A 23,844-nucleotide genomic window follows, 5' to 3' on the forward strand; every position below is an offset into this window, starting at 1 on the left:
AGGAGAATTCAAACCTGTCAGTTACTCAGTCCACATCTCTTCCCCTCCTCAACCTCGGGTCTCCCGGCTGGCACAGAAATGCAGGCAGCTCCGTCTCCAGCCCTGCAGAGAGCTGCTGCTGGCCTGGGTGGTGTAGAGTTACACCAAGGGGCAATGCGGAGCACCAAAGTATGCACTAGAAAGACCGGTCTAGTCTCTCATGCAGCTGCTAATGCGCCCGGAGCTGGGAGCTGCTGGAGGAGAGGCAGGCAGGAAGCGCACAGACGACTTTCCAGAACAGCCCCCGGGGTACCAATCCCCCCCCCGCGCACATGCTGCTTTCCCTTTTAATTCGAGTGAAACGTGGAGAGACTGAAAACCAGTCAGGGACTGGGAGCCTGCCCTGCTGCCGGGACTGGGATGGGACCAGAACCTTGTCTCAGTTCAAGAGTGGCTACGTCGGGTTCGGGGCAGTTTTATGCCGGTATAAATCAGGGCAGGCCGTGGCCAGGGTGATGCAAGCTCATGCCACGCACCGCCTGGGCACACCCAGTCACAAGGACACCGAGTCACCCGGACACACCCAGGGCAACACACGTTGTACACAAACACACGCGCACACATTGGCCCACGCGCACCCCGAGAGACACACACACAGCTCCAGAGACAGATAGTCACCGACACAACACGCAGCTCCAGCCAGCTTCTGCATGGGCTCCTCTCTGGCTGTAACAAGACCGCACTTGCTCTGGGTTATTAAAGCCTCTTAACGACTAGGCACAGCCCTGAGCAGCTGCTGAGCAGACAGAGGGGAGGCAGGAGGCAACTCCCCCCCACCGCAGGCCCCCAAAAGGCAGAGAGGCTGGAGCACACGGCTCTGCGCTAGGCGTAGGGGTGGGATATTGGGATCTGCAACGTCTGATGGGCTCAGCTGCTGCTGACGCATGACGGGCCATCAGAGGATGCTCACCTGGCCCAGCCAGAGACTGCGGCCTCCGCCCTCCACCCCTGCTCTGGGGCCTTTCCAAACGGAGGCCCGGGGCGCATCAGATTGCAGCCCCCTGCCCTTGGCCGAGCGAGCCAGGATATTGGAGGTGCCCTCCATGGGGGTCGGGGCAGAGTCTTTGCTCCACCAAGCTGGCAGGGGAGCGACTCCAGATTGGCACCACTGGGACCGGGGGCGGAGCTCGAAGGAGCTGTGCATCGAGAACAATACACCTGGCTCAGTGCAGAGCCCGCAGGTGGGCTCTGCAGCGGGGCCCAACCAAGCTCCCATCAGAGCCACCGGCCTGGAGAAGTGGCGCCACGCCCCACTTCTCCTCCGGCGCAGCCCAGCGAGGCTGGGGTCCAGTCCAGTGCACGATGCAACTCAACAGATGGGGCCTGAGCACAGAAAGCGTGTCCCCTGGGGCAGCGACGTGGCTGTTGGTGGGGCAATAGCAAGGCTTGCTCATGCAGATAACCACGGCAGGCTCCCGGCGAGCCTGGTGTGAACGCAGAGTAACTCCTCTGCGTTCCATGTGGGGCGACTCCGGATTCCCACCTACAACACGGACAGCAGGGCCTCTTGCGGGGGCTCCAGGCCCCCAGAATAAACCTGGGACTCGCTCCCCTGTGTTATACAATGGGCACTGCCCGACACAGCCACCTTGCTCCTCTCCCAGACGGCCCCGGGCACTGCCCGCCTGGCTTCGATGCCCAGCGGGAGTTGGGGGGTGGGAGCGATGGGACCCCGTCACTGCACGTGCCTGTGGGCGGCGAGCTCCCACCCTGAGCCGCAGCCTGGCACAGCCCAACCCCCCTCGGCTGGGGCGTGCTGAGCGCTGGCAGACACAGCCCAGAGAGAGGTGGGAGTGGGCTGGGGGGGCTGGGGGGAGGGGCCGCTGGGCGGATGCTCGCCACACAATGTTCACTTTCACCTCCTCTGCTCTGCCTCAGGCAGCCTGCCACATGTTCTGCATTAGGAGCTCTGGACTTCACCATTCCCGGGTTCTTAGCCAGGGGGAGTTTTTCCTCCCCCCCCCTCCCTCCCTCCCTCTCTCTCTCTCTCCCTCCCTCCCTCTCTCTGGTTACAAAACAGGACTAGAGACCACACAAGAGAGAGAAGATGCATGGAGGGAGAGAGAGAGAGAGATGCATGGGGTGGGAGATGTATGGGGGGGGAGAGAGAGATGCATGGGGAGAGAGAGAGAGAGATGCCTGGGGGGGCGGGGGAGAGAGATGCCTGGGGGGGAGAGAGAGAGATGCATGGGGGGGCGGGGAGATGCATGGGGGGGCGGGGAGAGAGAGATGCATGGGGGGGGAAGATGCATGGAGAAGCGGGAGGGAGGAAGAGACACAGAAGGAGAGAGGGAGCAATGCACAGGGTGGGTGAGAGAGAGATTGCAGTCACCTCTGTTTCCCACCTCCTGACCCCTGGAGCCTCAGAAAGATAACAGCCCCGAAGAGCGCTGACTCGCCTTTCAGAAATCCAATATCCTCCTGCCTACCTGGGCTGCCAGCTTCCCCCCTCCCCGCCACCCCAGGATTAATCCTGCTGCTGAAAATCTTTAATTAGTTTAGCAGTTTCAGGCTTCCTGGTGGCAGGAAGCAGAGACACAGACTCCGCCAGCCCTCCCCTCTCCTGGGAGGCTGTCCAGCGCCCTCTGCCCCACGCCGGATGGATGGGGGGCAGAGGGGGCTCCCTCTGAAGCTCTAACGCCCCCCCCCCGCCCCCGGGCTGGAGAAGGTGACTCCGGGAAGGACACAGTCTCTTTCAAGGTGTTTAATTCAGCCTTGTGCTGAGCTGGGGGTGGGTGGGGGGCAGCTGTGTTCAGGCTCGCCTAGAACCACTCTGAGCCCAGCGGGCGGACAGGGTGGCCTGGGCCGAGCGCGAAGGGGGAGAGCTAGGACAGGGCTTGTTTGCTCCAAGGACTAGCCCCACCCTGGTCAGTGCCACAGCCCAGCCCCGCACGCCTGCACAAGGCTGGGGTAATGGCGAGGCTTCGCTGTGCCGCTCGCCCACCCAGGCGACAGCTGCTGGCCAGCGGTGCCATGGGGAGACTTCGTTCGGCGGGGGAGCGAGTTGTCATCAACCCAGCGGAAAAGCGGCAGCCTCCCATGGGGAAGTGACGTGCCCCGCATAGCCATCGGAGGAGCTCACGTTGGAGATGAGATCGAAGTGGGAATGCCCTGCAGGACACGGACGGGCACTGGCACAGAGGCCCGCACGGACACTACGGGGATGGGCTCTGCACTGAGGCCTGGGGCCCGCCCAGAGACCACGGGGATGGGCTCTGGACTGAGGCCTGGGGCCTGCCCAGAGACCACGGGGATGGGCTCTGCGCTGAGGCCCGAGGCCTGTCCGGATACCACAGGGATGGGCTCTGCACTGGGGCCTGGGGCCTGCCCAGAGACCATGGGAAAGGGCAGACAAACAGCAGTCACCCAGCAGCTGTGCAGACTGGAGCGCAAGACATTTGCCGAGTCTGGACGGCGCCTGCTAACTCCTTCACAAACCAGGGTGTTGCACTGAAACAGCGCCACACGCTGGCCCCCTTGGGCGCAGCCACCTCACCCTTCCCTGGCTTCCCAGTTGGCCAGGCCGATTTGTCCTTGGCTCCAGAATTCTTCCCACCCCCCTAACGGCCCCAGTGCCCCTCCTTGTTGGGGGGCCACTGGGGTGGCGAGACGGCAGATGCGGAGCTCTCTCAACGCCACCCTGTCGCTCAGAGCTGTACCCCAAACAAACCTGCTCCCTCCTCCCTCTTTCTGCCCCTTGGCCATTTGTAGACGGTGCTTTGTTGGCCCCACATACCCGCAGCGGTCACGGCTCAGCCCCCGCCGGCCCCAACCTGCTCCATTGAACAAATGTCCCGGGAACCAGGCCTGATGTCCTGACATGAATGGAAATCAGCAGGGTGCTGACTCCCCGGCAGGTGGGTTCAGAGGGTTTCTGTGTTTGTCCAACCTCCCCGCACTCAGCTCCTCTCCTGAGCTCTGCAGGGGGTCAGGGGAGATGATCTAATGGGCCCTTCTGGACTTAAAAGCTACATGAGTCTAAATTCTAGGAACCCTCCCCTCTGTGGCCCTATGCAGCCCTGGCCTTCCACCCCACCCCACCTCCTCCTGCCCCCTCACACTCACGTCACTCCCCATCTTGCTCCCCCTGAGCCCTGTGGCTGCAGCATTGACCTGCCCTTAGCGTCCTTTCCAGAATATGTCCAAGGCAGGGTCCCTGCCCGGGAGAGGCCCGCGTCTGCTAGCTCGGAAAGCCATCACCACGCCCATCCCAGTGCAAATACCACCACCACTTCCCCCGCAGCGCTCACAATGGCGGGGCAGTCTCTTCACCCCCCTTCCACAGCTGGGGAAGGCAGGCAGAGAGGGGAAGGGCCGTAAGCCAAAGCAAACAGTGAGGCAAGCAGCCCAGCCCAGCCGGCCTGGATTCCCAGGCCCATGTCCCCCACGCTGACATCTCAGCAGCACTGGGGGAGCCACAGAGAAAGGCTCAGAGCAGTGGGGGGCGGAAGAGGCCTTCAGCAGAGACAGGGTGGATGGGGCAGAGGAGAGGCGGGGAGGTGGAGGTCACTTGGAGAGAGGAACAGACGGTGTGTAGCGTCCCAGGGGCAGGAGCTCAGAGGTTACCTGGGTGGGGAGGTACAGGTAGCCCCGGGGTTTCCCTGGGAAAGTCCGAACTTTAACCGATTCCCCCACCCCCACATCCAATGGGCTGTTTTATATCAAAAGAGAACAGAACGAAGTATTCACCCGTGCCACCCACCAGAGCTCTGCACTGGGCTGGGGGAAGGAGTGCCAGAACGCTCTCCTCCCCACCCCGGGCGCGCCCCCACAACTGGGGGGTTCTGTTTAGTTTCATTAGAGATACAAAATGCAGATGAAAAATGCACGGGCCGGGGCTGGCCAGGTCCGAACCTCGCCCCGGGCCGTGAAGAGAAACAAATCCACATTCTCGGTGCAATAGAGAAACTGAAACGCCAAAAGAAACAAACCTAGAGATCTTCTTTGAGCAGGCTCCAACTAAATCACCTTCCTCGGGGCAGTCAGTCCCAGTTCCGACACACTGACGCCCAGGAAGAATCTGGCCCCGTGGCTGTCTCTGTCACTCTCCTGACTATGCCCATTTCTGTTCCCGCTCCATTCCTCAACTGCCTTTTCTCACCGTCTGGTGCAAGAGCCTTCTCCTCTGCAGCTCCTGGCTGTATTCTCTGCCTATTGCCAAACTGCAGGTCTTTCCCCCCCTTGCCCGATTTTCCAAAGGTCATTCTCCCTCTCTGTCGGCACAGTGACTGGGCTATTGAGCGCTCTGCGGCTCTTGGGGGAAGAGGGGGAGGTGGAGAAGCAAAAGGAAGAATGGTATTGTGGTGATGGCTATGGACTGGGACTCGGCAGGGTGGGATTCAATCCCTGGCCTTGCTACAACCTTCCTCGGGAAAACCAATTAGTCTCTCTGTGTCTTGGCTCCCCACTTGCACAATGGGGTGATAACCCCGCCTCTTGTCTATTTCGATCGGAAAGTCTCCGGGCAGGGCCTGTCTCGCACTGTTTCTGTGCAGTGCCTGGCACACCAGGGCCCTGGGTAATACCCTAGAGCAGGGGTAGTCAATTAGATTTTTGCTCAGCTCCAAATTTCTCGGTCAAGGTAGAGTCAAGGTCCAGACTCCAGAGAAAATAATAAAATAGAATAACACTAATGACAATAATAAGTAAATAAAAAGATTCCGGGATCAGCTCAAAAGTATCTGGCGGTCCGGATTTGCTGGTCCCCTCTGCCCTAGAGTGACGCCCTCCCAAAAGCAAGCGGCGGTACATTGTAAACGTAGGGTCCTTCAAAGCCAGGGGATTTCAGAACGAGAACGGGGGGCTTAAGATGCAAACCGGAAGAACTACCAGGGATCGCCCGCCCCCCCTTCCCGCTCTGGTGAGACAGCTGACACAGAGCATCAGTGAAGGACTCAGGGCTGATGGCAGTGGGGACAGTGCAGCCCCCAGACCTCCTGTCACCAAATCCTTGGATGCGCATGCAGATGGAGTTCAGAGACCTGCCTGTGACTGATGCTGGATTCAGGAATAAGCCTCTTCCGGGATTCGCCGGCTGCCCAGCCCCGCAGGGCACTGCAGCAGGCTTTCCAGAGAAGATGAAACAGGCACACGCTCGGCTGCTCTCACCCCCTGGCACCTCCTGTCCATGTTACTGCACATGAGGCTCGCCTCGCCGATGCCCCCGCTCCCCCAACGCGTCACTGAGCCCCCGCCGGCCTGGGCACGCTCCCGCTCGGCGCGCCGGTGATGAGCTGGGATGGATTCGCAACTCCAGCCTTTTATCAAGGACCACCCCCAACGAGTCTGTGTTGTGGGGGTGGGGGGGTACCTCGGCATAGCAACTGCAACCCTCGGCTTCCTCCCCCCCATTCACACAGACATTCCGGGGGGAGGGCAGAGACCTCAGAAGAGAAATTTGTCCACCCAGCTTTGTCAGTGCCCCAGAATCCTGAGCTGAGAACCCCCCTCCCCCCGACCCCGGCTATACCACTCGTAGCTCCTCCCCCATCTCTGCCAACTCCCGTCTGTCCTGACGCAAACCAACCCCCCTCCTGTTCACCTTCTGCTTTCCTCTACCCCAACCCCCCTCAGAACAGACCTGCAGCCCCTCCATTCCTGCTGTGGGCCTGGGGCAGCCCACAGCCTTCCAGATCTCCTCTACTTTTCGGCAGGGGCAGCCGGTCATACTGAACCGCGGGGTGGCAGCAGCACGGCCAACCCCAGTGTTAAAAAAATCATGACTCAGACCCCCCCCCCACCACCAAAATCACAAGATTTGTTTTCAAAATCACAAACCGTGGCGGCGGTCTTTTGTATTTGTCTTGCACCTTTCCAAGCGAGAAACTATTCCCCCACCGCCACCCAATGAAAACTGAGATTCTCACATAAATCCCAGGACTCCAGGAGCTGGGGCCATAGGAAACCCACGGAATCATTGCGAGACTCGCGCTCAAACCACAAGCGTCGGCAACGTGGCTGCAGATTGGCTGCGTGAAGACTGAGGGGTAGGTGGAGACCAATGAAGCCATTTTATCCAGTTCATTCCAGCTGGGAAGCCAGGGTTTTGGAGGTGAAACACCAGAGGACTAGGAGGGGGGGTGTGTGTGCGTGTGGCGGGATTGTTTGATCTGAACGATAGCCATCAGCCTGCAGAAAAGAACGACCCTCTCCCACCGTGCTCCCATCACTGTTCGCGACACTCGATCCTTCCTTTCCCCCCCACCGCTGACTTTTTTTTGGGGGGGGGGGGGAATTTATAATGAGGAGACAGAACAGATGGCCAGAGTGTTTCATCCTAGGTAGCGGGTTCGGCAGACTTACCTCAGCTGCTGGGTTTCCTGGAGCAGAGTTTCCTAGGTTCCAGGGAGCTCTGCTCCCTGGAGCAGAATCGGGTAGCTAGCCGGGGAAGTTCTCTCCAGCAGAGATGGCCGCAACCCAGTTCCACTCTAGCGGCAACGGCGAATGGAGAGAAATGTCACATGTGAGATGCTCCATGGCGGGCGCTGGGAGCCTAGCAGCGGGGTGCAGAATTGCTAGGCAGATGGCCCCATTATGGGCACCGCCTGGGAAACTCCCACTCTTTGGATTTGGGTGGGAGACCTGGCACACGGAGCTGGCGACAAGCTAGCTCTCGGCAAGGGGTAGAAGCCTCCATCTGTGGAGCATCTCCAGCAGCAGGCTTGGACACAGCCACCTGGCTGGCCCCCGCAGGGGTAATGCAGTCTCCAGAAGACGGGGACTCCTGGAGGGTGCATTAGAGACAGTCCCCTCCTTCCTCACGATTCTGGCATGTCACTTGGGATCTGGGCAGTGCATGCAGGCCCATGCACAAAGCCCAGCCGTCCAGGGCTCTGCACTAGACACAAGCAGTGGAGAGTTGAGCTCACCAAAGATGCTCCCAACAGAGAGCAGCATCCCAGAGGTCTTCACGGCAGATGAAGGCACCTCCTGCCTCTGTGATGGCGGGGCAGGGGAGGACAGACACCTCTGTCCCCCTCTCCAGCCACAACGCTTCCCTGATGCAATCAGCTTGACCGACCCCCCTGAGAACGTCTATTCACTGACTTCAACGGCTCAGCACCACCTTGCCCTGAAGAACTCTCACCCGCTCCGGGCCCGGCGTGTGGGCAGGACCCTCCCACTCCTAGGCACACAGGTGCAGCCCACCCTGCTGCCTAACTCTGCAAGTCTGCTCTCCCAGTGCTGCTAGAGGTGTGTGCTCCCTTCGGGGGCAGCTCCGCTAAGAGAGGAAGCCACCGCAGGGGCACCAACGGCACCAGAGAGCTGGTTTCCTCGCCTCCGCCCTGCCCTGGCTCAGCATGGCCTTTACACGGCGACCCTAAGAGAACCGCCTGGCCTCCTCCCCGACCGTGCACCTCACCAGCGCGGCTCATACCACTGCATTCTGGGAGCACAGGCTTTCAGGCGACCTCCAAGCCCCAAGCACTGCCCGGTGGGAAAGGATTTGGGGGGAGGGATAGCTCAGTGGTTTGAGCATTGGCCTGCTAAACCCAGGGTTGTGAGTTCAATCCTTGAGGGGGCCATTTAGGGATTTGGGGCAAAAATTGGGGATTGGTCCTGCTTTGAGCAGGGGGTTGGACTAGATGACCTCCTGAGATCCCTTCCAACCCTGGTATTCTATGATTCTATGATTAGGGTGCCCGTCTGACCCAACATGTCTGTCTCCCCGTCCATGCCGGGTGGAAACCACGAGAGATGCTGCTGCTGCAGCCAGACCGGACGGACGGACGGACGGACAGACAGACCTCCTCCCGGGACGCCCCAGTGCTTGTGCAGCTGTCAAGGGGGCCGCTGACAGCTGTCCAAGGGGCCCGGCCAGTGGCTTCTTTCGGCTCCGTCCCACCTGGAGCAGACAGGGCCTTTGATGCTCGGCCCGCTTGGTACCAGTCAGCCCAGGGGACTTTGCTGGTGCCTCCTGAAAGGGGACTTTTCCCGCCGGAGCCAGTCGGTCTGGGCAGGGGCTGCCAGGCAACAAACTAGCCTGCCCCCCACATGCGCGGGCTCAACGATGCAGCCGCCACTTGTGGGGGGGGTGTGGTGTGTGGTGTGTGATTCTATCCCAAAAGGCCAGACTCTTCCCTGCCTCACCGCCCCTGGATCCAGGGGAGCAGGGCAGGGTTTGGACCCTTGTTTCCTACGTGGCTGGGATGGAGCGACTGGGCCTGCCTCCCTCCAGCCCCTTCTCTCCCCACCCTTTCCCCTTCCTCAGAGGGGCTCAGGGAAGGGGGTTCGGCGGAGGGGGCGGGGGAGGTGGGGCTTGGAAAATCGGCCGACAGATGGACTGCCGAAGCCATGGCACCTCGGCCGGCTGGAACAGAGAGCTGCAGTTCAGAGAGCGCTAGCAGGGAAAGGGGCTAAATTTAGCTGCCTTCCTCAGTGCCAGCTTTGTTCCCCCGCCCCGCTGAGCTGGAGACGGTGCTCCTCTCCTCCAGCAGCTTCCTGGCCCAGCATGCCTTGCATGGCTGAGCGGCCAGCCTGGAGAGGGGCCGTGCCGACGCCTGCCTCTGCTCTCAGCCTTATTGTCCCTGGTGTGGTTGTTTCCCACCTCAGGCCCGACCTGCCCAGTCACCCACACTCCACGCCTGGGCCTCGCGCCCCCCACTGCCCCCTCAGGGCGGGATGGTGGCTACCATCCTGCCCCCAAGTGTCTGCAGAACGTCCCCCCCTAGAGACAGACCGCAAGGCTGTATCCCTGCCCAGCGCCCGCCCCACCCAGTACCCGCCCCACGCCGGCTCATGGCACTATCTGGCTTTATTGCGCAGGGAGGGGGCTCTTTTCCCATCTCAGGCTGGCTACGGAAGCCAAGCTGGGGTGTGTGTGTGTTGGGGGTGGGGGGTGGAGGCTGGCAGGTGGACAGGCTCAAACCTCCCCTTGGGGAGTCTGCATGGGCTCATCTGCCTCCTCCCTATGGCACACGGAGGGTTAACACCAGGCAGGCTGGATGCTGGGAGGCCAGTAACATTTGGAAGGCGCCAGCTGGAACCGTGCCCGTCCCAAGGTCTAGAGCTCCAGAGGCGGTGCTCCCCAGTGCCAGGGGGAGAGGGGCAGGAAGGTGGAAATACACAGACCCGGGGGAGGCAGAGCGATCCCGCTGTGTGTCTCTGCCACACAGGCCGGCGTGCAGCGCCCCACACAGGCGCCAGTCACCTGCGTGCCCATCTCGGCTTTTAGCCCCAAGGGCAGGAGAGAGCCAGGGAGCTGCAGGGTGGGCAGCGGAGGGCGTGATGGACAGAGCAGGAAAGCAGCGGTGGGGGAGCGAGAGAGGCAGAGGAATCACTAGGCCCCTGCTTCCTGAGACTGGCTCAGGTGCGCAAGCCGGGCCACTGCGGCGGTTCACGTCCCCAGCTACCAATGCCACCGTCTGCCCTCCTAGCCCACGGCACTGAGTCTGTGGGCTGGCGGTGCCCAGGCGGGAACCTGCCCTCGCCTTCTCCCTCGCCAGGTGACCCATCCCTGCACGCTGTCCTTATTTTAGGCCAGCGTGAGCGCGACGAACCCAGGCTGGGTTTCAATCCGCCCAGCCCCTGTGCACTTCGCTGGCCGTGCTCGTGACTCACCAGCAAACCGGGCGGGGGGGGGAGGGCAGATAAAGGGGTGGGGGGAGGACACAGGTCCCTCCCTCGGCCAATTTTAGAAACCAGCTAGACAAGAAGGGCAGAATTCCCCCGGCAGGATTTACGACCCTGCTGGTGGGCTTTCGGGGGTGCGCATTCGTTGAGCGGAAACGCCTGGCCGAGGAGCCGGTTTCCCAGGAGACCCAGACGTCGGGGCAGGAGGCTCGGAAGGGCCGATGGGGATCGAGAGGGGCCTGTGGAGAGGCTGCCAAAGGAAGCATGTTGCTGCACAGATCCCGGCGGCTGGGGGGGGGGCGGGAAGAGAGGTGAACACCCAGGGACAGCATAACGCCTAAGAGTGTATGCCAGTCAGGCATGTGAAGCAAACACACACAAGCTAGAGCTCCCCATCTGCCATTTGCAGCGAGAGAGACGCAGGCCGGCGAGCCACGGCACCCGGTCCCATCCCTAGGAGCGGGCCACGGGAACAGGAGATGCTCCCTGGAGCTCCCCCCCAGCCCAGGCTAACACTGCCCCTATGGGACACTGAGCTGGGAGAGCCGTCCCGGGTCCCCCAGCCCCACCCCTCGCGCAGGCATTTACACCTCACCAGAGTGGGGGTGTGGAGGCTGCTGGATCAGAGCCTTGCACTGCCCTGGGGTGTGAGAGGCAGGGCAGTGGGGGCCCAGCAGCTCCTGGTTCAGTCCCCAGCAGGGGGTTGCTGTTGTGTCCAGTGGGAGGAGAACTGAGGGGGGCAGTGGGAGCGTCGGTGGAGGGAAGCTGTGTCTACTCCCCTGGCTGACGGGGTTGATCCCGTGGGACTGCGCCCCCCCCCCCCATGCAGCGCTGTCCCAAACCCCCCGGAGTGCCTGCGCCTCTAGCTTCCACCTCTCCAGCCCTCCCACCTCCCGGGTACAGCCAGGACACTGCCTTGAAGGCCACCTGCCGCTCCCCCCGAATCCCCCATCTCTCACTGCACCACGTCCAAGCTCCTCACCTGCAAGAGACCCTCTCCCCGCTCATGTCCCCTCCCTCTGCCCTCCCTGCTCTGCTCCCCCCTTCCCTCTGTTCCTTCAATCATGCTCCCCATGGCACCCAGCCCCCCGTCCTCCCCTGCCAAGCACCCCCAAACCCACTACTTCCTGGAATCCTTCCTGCCCCACTCTCCTTGTCCCCTAACCCCCCCGCCCCCCAAGCATTGTACACCTGGCCCCAAGGACGAACGGCGCGGAAGGGAGAGAACCACCACTTTGTACTTGTACAGAGCCTTGTGCCCCGGGATCTCAGAGCACTTTCCCCACACTAATGAGGGATCCCTCACGCACACCTGCGAGGCAGGTACGTATAATCAGATCTGTTTTGCCAGTGAGGCTCGGCAAGATTACACGACTTGCCCAAGATCCCACAGCACGCAAGTGGCAGGGCCAGAAGTGGAACCCAGGAGTCCTGATTCCCAGCCCTCCTCCCCAAACCAGACCCAGCAGCGAGGCCATTCATCTCTCGCACTGCACTTGCCGAAGGATCTTCTCCATTTAACAGCCCCGCCCTGTCTCTGCACTGCAGTCGCCATCCTTCCGGCCCCAGAGTTGGGCTGGAGCAAATGCTGTTCCTTACGTGGCCAGAGGGGGCACAGTTGGGTGCTGCAAGGAGCTCTCCTCCAACCCCACCCCAGCCATGGCATTGCCAGCTCCAGGAATAAACCTGAACTGGAACGTGGGAACCTGTCCCAGGCTACCCGTCCCAGCCCAAGTGCAAGGAACAGAGGCACCCAGCTGATGATGGAGCTGGGGCGAGGGGCCGGCTTCCCAGCCTGTGCCTGCCGCACTGGGGGATTTGTTATTATTTTTGCCAGGGAGCTTTCCATTCAAATTGGAAAAACACAAGTTGCTGGCAGAGCCCCGGCGCTGATCGTATGCAGCCTGTCACTCAGGCATCACTTTGGAGATGCCCATAAATTGCTCCATTACCTCTTCTAATTGAGGAGAACGCAGCTGCTGAGGGGCGTTGACGGAGTGGCTTCCTTTTGAAGGCTGGCTCACGCTCTGTCGATGGGTTCCGGTGGTGCTGGAGAGCTCCACCAAGAGACAAAATAATACCACTCCTAATAAATGCCCAGTGACAAAACCAGCCATGTTGCACCTGTGATGGCAAAACCAGGGCACCAGGGGCCAACCCCAGCCATAGCCGCTTTGGGGGAGTCCAGGCCCCTGCGCTGGTTTGGTTTCAGCAGCTTTCTTGGTACGGCCATGTTATTCAGATGGAAGACCAATGAATTCAGAAGCATGTTTACCAATGAATGGGGAGCTACAGAGCCAGCAATCGAGCCATTACCAAAGGCTTTGGTGGCACGACAAGATCACCAGGGCTGGGCGTAAACTGAATATCCAGCCGGAGCACTGGGCAGGGCTTGACCTGCCAGGAGGCTACCTCCTGCTGGGATTTGTCATGACGCTGGCAATCCCACAGCTGCGGAAGAGTGAAGGCTTTGCCATTCTCTAGGGCTTTCCTCCAAGTGCCTCAGAGCACTTTACGCACATTAACAGGCTGGGTCTCAGGTGGGGAAACCCCGAGTTGAAGACCTAGGCCTGGGAGAGGAGTAACAATCCATTCCCAAAGGAAGCAGAGTCCAGGCACCAGCAGCGCCTCTTGGCAAATGCTCAAAAGGCAGCATTTTCTGTCCTCCTGGTGGCTGCTGGGCACACGCCCTTCTGCACCCCCAGGCGCCCTGCGCGTGCCACGGAGAATTCCGACATCAGGGGCCTGCGCATGCAGCTCCTTCTCGGCGGGGAAGCCCACGCAGACCTGCCATGCCGAGCCCTTGGGACAGAGCTGCTCAGAGCAGGGCTACCGCAGGCCAAGTGCCAGAGGGGCAGGGGAGATGGAGAAGGGGACTGAGGTCTTCTATCGAGGAGGTGGTGGTAAAAGAAGTGGGTAGATTAAGCTTTTGGGTGTTGCAGGCCAGCGTCAATGGTGGACACCAAGGGCGAGAAGTGGGTAAACTCTATATTCCCCAAATGGGAAGTGGGGAAACGCCGTTCAACCGCCTTTACCCTCAGCGACGCTACAGACAGGCGCAGGCAAACCGAGATCCATCCTCACGGACTATTCCCCCCTCCCCGGAGAGGACGTGTCCAGATCTCCCCAGTCCATGGTGCAAAGGACACCGAAGTGCCGGAGTCCTGCCTGGCTGGGTGCCGTGATGGCGGAGATGGACCCGGCTGGCTGTACGGCGCTGGCCAACTGAACGTGTCTCTGCTTTCTGCAATGCCGCCGCGTCTTCAAGAAGTGGGAACTGCAAACTGCTCTCCAAACCCCCCAGGCCGGGGTGGGGACAAGGAGGACCTTGAACCATGACGATGCAAAGAGAGGAAGGGACCAAAGAGAATGGGAAGGGGCAGACACATCTGGGAACAGGTACAGCTGTGGAGGAACAAGGGGTCTGCCGAAGAGCAGAGTGCAGCCAGCCCGCCCCTCCAGGTACGCCCGCCCCTGGGGCAGGGCGGAGCAAGGGAGGGGAGGGAGAGGATGGGGCTGGCGTCCTGGGGAGGGCTCCTGCTTTTTCTGATACAAAGTGGTGGAAGCCCTTGAGGCTCCAGGCCCCAGGGAAATGCCCACAGCACCAGGCAGCGTAGCTAAGTGCCCGGCCTGGGGAGGGCAGGTGCAGCTCTGCTGGATTTGACGGCTGTGGCATGCAAGCTCCCTTTTAGGGCCTGATGCACCATTCACAAAGCTCCCGCTGCCCCAGCAACCAGAGCGACGCTTCCCCAGGGCACAGCAGGGATGGGGGGGGCTGTGTATTTTGGGGGGCTGAGGTGGGAGGTCACTGCACCTGGGGCAAGTCCCTTGATGAGTCTCGAGGAGACCTCCCCCCCCACCCAGGAAATACAGCCAGGGCCAAATTCAGCCCTGCTGTAAGCATGCACAAGGCACTGCAGCCAGCTTTGTTCACCCTGGTTAGGGTGACCAGATGTCCTGATTTTATAGGGACAGTCCCGATATTTGGGTCTTTTTCTTATATACGCTCCAATTACCCCCCCACCCCCGTCCCGATTTTTCACATTTGCTGTCTGGTCACCCAAGCCCTGGTTCAGCTGTGCCTGCTTATGCCCAGGGGAAGCCAGCCCACTGAGTGGCATGTGACAGGGAGGGGCAAGGAGCTTAGATCTTCATGCATGTCAGCAGGGGCAGGCTCCTGCAAACCCTGACTCGACCCACTGTTCAGTGGGCAGGCTCCTCCCTCCACCTTGTGCTGCTCACAGCACCTTCCAAAGCCCAGGGGCCTGATTCTGATCTCCGCTGACTTCAGCACCTGTCCCCTGGATTTCCACCAGGGGAAGAGGAGAACCGGGCTCCGGGGCTTTGTCTGGCAATGAGATGCCTGGTTGCAGCCCAGCGTCCTACCCTTGCAGGATAATGCAGCAAAATTGGCTGTCGTGCAGATTGAGCTGGTTGCAGCCCGATGCACAAGAGACTGGCTGGCAGGGCAGCCCGGAGCAGGCGGCTGCAGGGAACCAGCGTGTTCGCGGGCAGATCTGGGGACTTTTGCTGTGGTATCCTGCAGAATGAGGGTCTGGATGCAGATCGGGGAGTTTGCACCGGGGCACGCCGCATCTAGCACAGACAAAGCGCATTTACTAGAGCTGGTCGGGAAACGAGGCACCAAAAACAGCCATTTCCCCAATTTTCCCAACAGCTCTCCTGAGTCCCCAGCGCCCGCTGCAGCCCGGGGAACCACGCTGGAGGATGCCAACACACTACGGTGCTGCAAGGGATGGCAGCCTGCCCGTCCCTACTTGTGCCCTGGCTCAGAGGGGGCTTGGGGGGCACCATGCACCGGCAGGACAGTCGCCTGCAGGGTGCGATCGGTACCGAAAGGGGCCCGCCCAGAGCAGCACAACGTGGGGATGCAGAGAACTGCGGGGCAGCGAGCAGCACTAATTGATCATGACTAACGCAGCTCCGGGTTCCCTGCGTGGCCCGGAGCGTGAAGCCTGACACTCAGCCACCAACCCAGCCAGTGGCGCAGCCAAACCAGGTCTCTCCTCCCCCCCCGCCCCACCCCGGATAAGCAAGAGGGGACGACCTTTAAAACGGGGGACAGGGCTCCCTGTTTTCAAAAGACTTCAAGGGCTTAGGTGCCCCCCTCCCGCTCAATCTCTGGGATGCTGCACTGGACAGAACAGGGAGCAGAAGGGTGGATGAGGTCCAGATAGGCTTAAGGCAGCTGCAGGAGGGAAAGGAGAAATCAGAAGCCAAATCAGGCTCGCAGCCCTGAAGAAAATCCATGGAGAGCAGGTGGGGGGGGGTGAGCAAAGTGCAAGAGAGGAAAGGAGGGAGCAGATGAGAGGAGTGATGGGGAGGGGGGCGAGTGGGCGAGGGGGGAGAGGGCTCTGTTCACAACTGGAATGTCAGCTGGGGCATGAGGCTTGCAGATGCTTTTGGCTCAGGTTTCAGCTGGGGGCAGTTGGCTGGGAGCAGAGTGTGGGAAAGGGGTCTGGTTTCTCCAGCAGCAGCCGGCTCAGGAAAGGCCAGAGGGCAGGAGCCCTGCGAGGGGGAGGGGGAACAGAGCAATGGCTCCCAGGGCAGAGCCAGGACCTGGCAGTGGACTGGCCTCTACTGCCCCTCGGGGCTGGCCACTCTTCCTGGGTCCTCCATGCACCCAGCTGTGTGTGCAATGCAGTGTGGGGACCAAACAGGCGGGGGTGAGATGGGTGGGGGATGCAGCATTGGGGTCCTCACGAGTGCTGCGCCCCCAGCTGGCTGCTCGGGTGAAACGAGCAGGCAGCACAAGAAAAAACAGTGAGCTCTGCTCCTAGGCACCGGAGTGGGTCTCCCCACTGCGTACGCAAGGGCCTTATGCTGCAGCCCTCCTGCCATCCAAACCCCACCGGCTTCCAGGGGGTCGTGCGCGTTAAGGCAGAAAGGGTCTGGCCGGGGGGGAGCTGGTGCAACTCCACGGGCTTGAGCAGGGCTGTCGGGCTACTGAGCTGGGCAGAGGGAGCACGCCCAGGGCAGGGGAAGGGGAAAGGGAGGCAGGGGGGAAGCTGTGTGGCTCTAACCAAGGGCTAGGGGATTTATCGGTTCTACCTCTCGGGCTCTCTCCAGCCAATTCACAGCCTCGCCCAGATTCCGAGCTCTCCCCTCCGCTCACTCTCGCTTTATTTAGCAGTGGCCTTCCCTACCGCATGAGATTTGGGAGTGAAGGGGCAAGGCAGCCAGCAAGAAGCTGTCAGGAGCCCCGAGTCCGGGAGCAAGAACTGAAGCCACAGGGGCGAGGAGAAAAGTTGCAAGACCCAGGGATTTACCCCTAGGGATTGATATAGCCACACAAATGGGAAAAGGGCTCCATGGGAGGCAGGCTGCCTAGGGGAAGTAGGAAGAGGGCCTGGAGAGTTTGCAGAGGAAAGGAAGATGCTTGTTATTACAGGGCAGGAGGTTTTATGATTCCCCCAGAGCCAGCGAGCCCCAAAAAGCCTGCAGTACAGCCTGTGGGCTGGCATCTTGGGCACTCAGGTCCTCCAGCGACGGGCCCAAGACAGGATCCCACGCAAGGATCACCCTGACCTTTAGCGAACACCAGCGAGCTGAGCCCTTGGCCATCACTGGAGGTTTTGTCATTGGCTCGCATGGGAAGCTCAAGCTCTGAAAGGTCACACCGCTCCTGTGAGATGGTTAAAGGGCACTTAGCCCCATTTTACAGCTGGAGAAACTGAGGCATAGGCAGGGGCAAAGACTTGACCAGGGGCAGAGCTGAGAATAGAACCCAGGAGTCCTGACCTCCAGTCTCTTGTTCTAGCCCCACAAAAACACCCCCACATTGATCTGAGAACCCGGGAGTCCGGAGCCGCAGTCCCTGGCTCTAACCACTAGGTGTTGGGCCTTCCCAGAGCTGGGAGCTGAACCCAGGAGTTCTGGCTGCCAGGTCCATGCTCCCTCCCTTGGCATGGGGAGCGTAACCCCCTTAGGGCAGGGTCTGGCCTGAGGGCTGCTGGGGACGGGGCACGTGACTCAGCGCCCCGACTCCGAATGGGACGGGAGCTGGATTCCATGGGAACCGGGGGTGGGGGGGCGGCTCTCTATATGTTCAAGGGAGTTTAGAGATTGTGAATTCAGGCTCAGTAATCCTGCCATCAGAGTCCTACATTGGCTCCAGTTTCCACAGCAACAGCGGGTCAGAGGGCAGTGAGGGGAGCCAACTCCTCCAGTCAGAATCCCAATTGTGAAGGCTCAGAATAAACAGCTGAAATGGCCGGGAAGAGGGAGGTGGAGGAGGCTGGAAGCTCACTGTGGCGTTGTCAGCGAGATGGCACTAATTGTCTGCAGGAGCAGCAAACTCGCCATTAACCCTTCCCAGGCCGCTGCCGGGGTCGCTGCGCCAGGCCACCGCCACCTGCCCCAGCCCAGAAACCGGGCCACAAGCTGGCTCGCGGCCAGAGGACCCGCCCACGGGCGAGGTGGAGAGCACCCACCAAGGCAGACAGCCCTGTCTAGTGGTTAGAGGGGGGCACCCCTGCGTTTTACTGCCAGCTCTGCCACTGACCCACCAGGCGACCTGGGCATGTCACTCATTGCTCTGTGCCTCAGTTTCCCCCATGCAAAATGGGGCTAACGCTGGCAAAGCTCGGTGCATCAATGGGGCTAGGGTTTTGGGGGTGGGACTCCAAAGCAGGGAGCAGTGTCGGACACCCCAGGTGAACTCGGACCGTGTCATGCACCATGCAACAAGGTGAGCCAGCCGGGTTCTTGCCAGCTAAAAGGCACGTGACTTTTCCCATGGCTGCCTGTTCTATTCAGGCCACAGGAGATGGGAGGTGGGAGAGGAACAGTTCTCCTAAGCAACTCCAGGCACCAATTCCTAGCTGCCCTCCTAGCTCAGTCTTAGGCAGGGCCATCTCGGGTGGCTGTCCTTGTCTCAGCCTTTGGGGGAAAGGAGCCACCTGCCTGCACCCATGGCCAGCTAACCCTCTCCTACCTCCCCCTGCAGACCTCCCCATCCCACTGTGCCCGGAGTCGCTGGGTCTGCCAGCAACAGGTGATGCCCCTCGGAGCCTGAAAGGGGAGCAGGGGGCCATGGACCCAAGTGAGACGGGAGTGCACCCCCCTCTGCAAAGGAGTGGAAGGGGTCCCTGTCCCCCCACCCCGGGCCACTCTGAAGAGAACTGACCCTGCTCATAGCTTCACCAGCATAGCACTGTATGATTTACTGCTGGCGTGGAGTTGCCATGGGTCAGCGTAAGTCTCTGCGCTCTGGCCCTCCTGCGCGCAGGGCTCCGAGAGGCTGTGGCTAGGGAGCCAGGCCTCATTCTAGCAGGGATTCGCTCGCCGGGGCCCCGTTGGTTTATAATGCAGTGTATTGTTTTGGTGCAGCGCGCTCGGGGACAGGAACACCCTACCGCACTTTACAGCCCGTTAATGTCCAGACAGCAGCAACAGCGTCCCCAGCCTGCGACGCACCACTCGGGCAGGGCCTGCTGATCTGGTCGGGCCGGGGCAAAGAGGAGGTGAAACGGTGCAGCTCAGGGGGCTAAGGGTATATGGTGCTGTTTGCTTGACAAGCTTAACCCCAGGTAAATCAGGAAGTCAGTGGACGGGTGTAAAACCTCCTCCAGTGAGATCAGAATCAGGCCCCCATTTAGAAAACAGGCCCAGTTCTTAGAGGGCCAAGATACCATGCTAATGAACTCAATATAGGTTAGATAAAGAGACCAACACGGTGCATCAGATTCTGATCTCAGCTACCCCAGTGTAAATCCAGTGGAGTCACTCTGGCTTTATAGAGGGGTGATTAGGAGCAGGCTGGAGCTCTGGAAGTCTTTTCTTTTACTGTGTGTTTCTTAGCTGACTTCCACTCCTTGACTGGCTAGTGACTAGTAACGGGAGCAGCTTTCACCTCCTAGGATGCTGGTATTAATCCAGGCGAGGTCGGCAGTGACAAGAGATGGAAAGTGTCAATGCAAGGTGTTTTCTTACCTGTTCCACTAATGTCAAAGCATTGATAGCACTGGGGGGAGCTGTGTGCAGTGAGTAGGGTGGTGCATCACAGACACCTTCCTTCCGTGGGAAGAAGGATGGCCGTGTGGTTAAAAGCCCTCATGAGAGCCAGCTCTCCCAAAATGACCACAGACAGTTCACTTCCTCGCTCTGGGCCTCAGTTCCCGCCTATAACACGGGGATGGCCAGGCTCCCTTGTCTAGTCAGACTAAGTTCTTCAGGGCGGGGACTGATGCTCACTCCGTCTACACTGTAATCGTGATATTTAGCGAGCTAGATTGATCCAAGCCAGCTCACACGTATCACGTGCCATCACACCTCCCAACGGCTTTGTAGATGCCCTCCGGGTACCAGTGCAGAACCTAGCGCAACGGAGCACAGATACTAGTAATGATAACGAAATCTATCCTATCTAGCATGAACCGGCCCTGACCAGACTCCAGAAAAGCTTGCACCGGACCCGTTCCCTGGGCAAATAAAAGGAGTCCAGCCTCAAGAGCATCAAACCAGCACTAGATCCACACCCACATATTACATCACTCCCCACAAACCAAACAGGAAGGCCCATCAGAAGGGAACTGGAGTCCCAGAAGTAAAGATCTCTATGGGGGAACCTGGTCTGATGCAATATCACACCAGGAGGCTGTGTGGCCTAGTGGACAGGATGCTGGACGGGGACACAGAAGACCTGGCTTCTATTCCCAGCTCTGCCAGCGGCCAGCTAGTTGACCTTGGGTGAGTCACTGCTTGCCTGTGCCTCGGTTTCCCTTTCTTTTGTTTTCCCTTGACTCCTTTGTAAAGCGCTTTACGGCTGCAGAGCCCTGTCTATACCGGAGTCACACATCATTAACAACCTCCTCCCCCAGCCCTCTGTGAAACAAATAGCTCTTCACACCCTCCACACCGACCTGGCTGCGGGCAGCACCCCAAGCAGGCCCCATACCTGGTGTCCCGAGCAAGAAGAAATGCTGACATGTCAACAGAAGGGATTGTGTGTGTGGGAGGGAGGGAGCCAGGATGGGGCTGAGCGGCGGCGGGGTCAGCAGAAAACCTTTTGGCTCCACTCACCCCATCCGATGGCATATTAGACCTTTTGTTCCTATTCATCACATTCCTCGCTGCCTCCCAGCTCCGGCCCAGCTCTGGCTGGCTCTAGATCTCACCGCCGAGGGGCACGGAGCTGGATGTGCCAGTGCCCAACTGGTGGGCGGGGGCAGCGAGTGGAATGCCCAGGGGCAACGAGTGGTCCTGGCCCAGCTAATTGCCTTGAAAAGGCAACTTGTTTTCTGTGCACCCGCCCCGGCTGGACTCCGTGCTCATGCCCTCGCTCTCAAACACGCTCCCGGAGCCATATGCTTTGGGCTAGAGCCTTCGGCCCTGGTGGCTCTCTGGCGGCCGGGAGCTGATAACCAATCTGCCAGGTGGAAGGCTGTTTTAATTAGGCTAACGTCTCCCGACAGAAGCAGCTGGAGAATTCGCCACGGCTCCCCCTGCTGCGGGCCCAGGAAGAGCTATGCTGGAGCTGCAGGAAGCTTCAACCTGTACTAGCTGAAACCAGCTGGGCCTTCCAGGGCCTCCCTTCTCCAGGGGCCCCTTTGCCGGCAGCAACCCTGCCCCTGGCAGGCCAGGGTGCTGGAGCGTTTCCTCAGCCACAGCTGGCCTAAGCGGGGCTGACCTCACCACTCCGGCAGTGCTGGCAAAGGGAAGGGCACCAGGAACTGCCCAGAGCACAACAGGGGGGCCAACACCCCATTGGTTACACTGGGGCTGCCCCTGCTTACCCAAGGGGCCAATGTGCCCCAAGACATTTCCAGGGCTGGGGTGGGGGTTCATAGAATCATAAAATATCAGGGTTGGAAGGGACCTCAGGAGGTCATCTAGTCCAACCCCCTGCTCAAAGCAGGACCAATCCCCAACTAAATCATCCCAGCCAGGGCTTTGTCAAGCCTGACCTTAAAAACCTCTAAGGAAGGAGATTCCACCACCTCCCTAGGGACCCCATTCCAGTGCTTCACCACCCTCCTAGTCAAAATTTTTTTCCTAATATCCAGTTTTTCTTAATATCCTACCAGTCCAGTGGCCTATAGAACATGCCTCCCTTGCTTCCTGGCTGCAAATCCTGCCTGCGAGAGTCAGCGTTGGGGGCTGGCGGGGGAAGATGATGGGTGAGTTTAGGGCACACACGCTCAGAGTCCCTGAGTGCAGCGCCCAGACCCTCTAGTGAGCCTGCCCATCCTCCACCTTCTCTAGCTGCAGCAGTAAGAGAGAGGAGCCTGGTGCTGCTTGGGGGTGGGGGCTGAGCGGTGCCTGGAAGCACCCAGAGACATTCTCGTTGCCAGACTGGATCAGGACCAAGGTCCATCTAGTCCAGGGGCCTGTCTCCAGCAGCACCAGCCCCAAATGCTTCAGAGGACGGAGTGTCAGGCAAGGGCCCCAATATTAGGTTTCATCTTAGTAGTTGGAGATTGGCTCAAACCCCCATGCATGGAGGATTCCTCTCTCTCCCAAAACGTATGTTGGTGTGAACTATTCCAACTCTGGACTGGTGTTATCCAGAGAAATGTCCAAGCCCTTTGAATCTTGCCAAGTTTGTGGCCTCAATGACTTCCTGTGGCAATGAGTTCCACTGTCTACTTACACCTTGGGTGAAAAAGTATTTTCTTTCATCAGTTTTGAATTTGCCACCTTGTCTTTTCACTGAACGCCCCTAGTTCCCTTCCCAGTACCCAGACAAGGATTCCTCTCCTCCTGTGGCACGGCAGGGCGGGCGGATGTACTGGCTAGACCCCCACCCACAATTGCCAGGGCCTCTGGTTTCATTACCTTGAGTGTTTTAAGCTACAGTTTCCTGAACATGGCTACGAACACCCATAGTAAAGGAGGCAGCTCTCTGCTTTCCAACTGCAGAGCTGGGCTGAACGCAGGGGAGAGCTTCCTGCACTGAGTTGCTTCAGGGTCAGACCGCAAGACCCACAAAATGTTTGGGTGGAGGAGAGGCGGGAGCAGAGGAAAGAAAATTAAGGAAAAATAAAATGAGGTCTGTGTCCATTCCAGGCTGAGCTGGGAGCAGAACCCAGCAACCTAGCCAAGCATGGCCTGAGCAGAACTGGGATAGGAGATCTTCAAAGAAAGAGCCGGCTTCAAGCAGCGGCACTGGCGATTCCATAGGGGGCGCACTTCCCTCTGAGTCAGCAGTGACTCAGTGACCGCACAGGTACGGGGTGCTAAGAGAGGTGCTGACTCCTGGAAGAGACAGAGGCTCTCCTGACCCCCTTTCCCCGCCCCAGGTGCTCCCTGACAATCCCCTGTCATGCTCCACAAGAGCCCCCCGCAAGTAATTATGTCCTGCCTACCTCAGAAATTCTCCGAGGGATCGCCTGGGTATGAGACACCTCATGTCCTCAGTCCGCGTGGGCAGCATGGTGAGCACAGTGAAACACGCCCCACCAACTCTCGCGCCAGTGCACCCCCTAGGGGTAGCTCCTGGGGCGCGGGGAGAAGCCGGCCATGTATAACCCCAGGGATTAGCAAAGCTACCCACCCACCAGGCTTTAGACCAGAACATGGTTTTAGAATAGGGTGGTTTTTTTCTAACTTTGTCTCATTCAAAATGCAACTCAACAACGGGAACAGCTGGAACAGCACAAACCCAGGCTGTAGCCTCCCCTGCCATCCATCTCAGGCTATGCCCAGGAGGCATCCGGCGCTCTGGGACACCATCTCGCTCGCTCTCTGCAGCCTGGATGGCAGCTAGCCCAGCTCCAGGATCAAGCTGCGCCCCCCACCCCTTCCATCTAAACCCTGAGATGCTGGGCCAAAGGCAGCCCTGGGGTAACTGAGTGCAATTCCCACCAAGGCCAACGAGATTAGCCCCCACCTCAATCCAGAGCAGAGCTCGGCAGCCCTCCCCGCCTGGGCTTGGTTGTCGGCTCTTTGAGTCTCTTGCCCCTGCGTTCCCTATAGGAGCCGCGGCTCCGGGGCTCTCTCTGTTCCCAGCAGGAGTTCAGTTCTGAGTCCGGACCGCTGCGATGCCCGTGAGCCGTTCCAACAGCAGGGTGGGGACAGGTCCCTTCCCAGGCCCCATGTGCCAGGACGGCACCCAAAAAAAAAAACAGCCGATGGTGAAGTCCCTCCCCCAGCCAGTCAGGACCATGCCCCGTGCCATGCAGGCTGGTTTGCAATAACTCAAGGATCCAGTGGAACTTCCACCACCAGGGATGCTGCTCCCCAGCCTTGTGGATGCCACCACGGGCACAG

At 59.9% G+C, this 23,844-nt stretch overlaps 1 protein-coding gene across 7 annotated transcripts in view; it reads right to left on the reverse strand.

The window, feature by feature from the left end:
- AHDC1 (AT-hook DNA binding motif containing 1) overlaps positions 1–23,844 on the reverse strand; it is a 112,966-nt gene that overhangs the window by 23,130 nt on the left and 65,992 nt on the right. Inside the window, exon 1 of one of the 7 annotated variants that reach the window (XM_043532227.1) lies at positions 15–257. The exons of the other annotated variants lie outside the window; for them this stretch is intronic. The gene's annotated coding sequence lies outside the window, so the exon portion shown is untranslated. Of the gene's footprint in view, positions 1–14; positions 258–23,844 lie in introns of those variants that run through there. 7 annotated transcript variants of the gene reach the window in all.

The sequence above is a fragment of the Chelonia mydas genome, chromosome 19 (genome assembly GCF_015237465.2).
Source record: "Chelonia mydas isolate rCheMyd1 chromosome 19, rCheMyd1.pri.v2, whole genome shotgun sequence".
Lineage (NCBI taxonomy): Eukaryota > Metazoa > Chordata > Testudines > Cheloniidae > Chelonia > Chelonia mydas.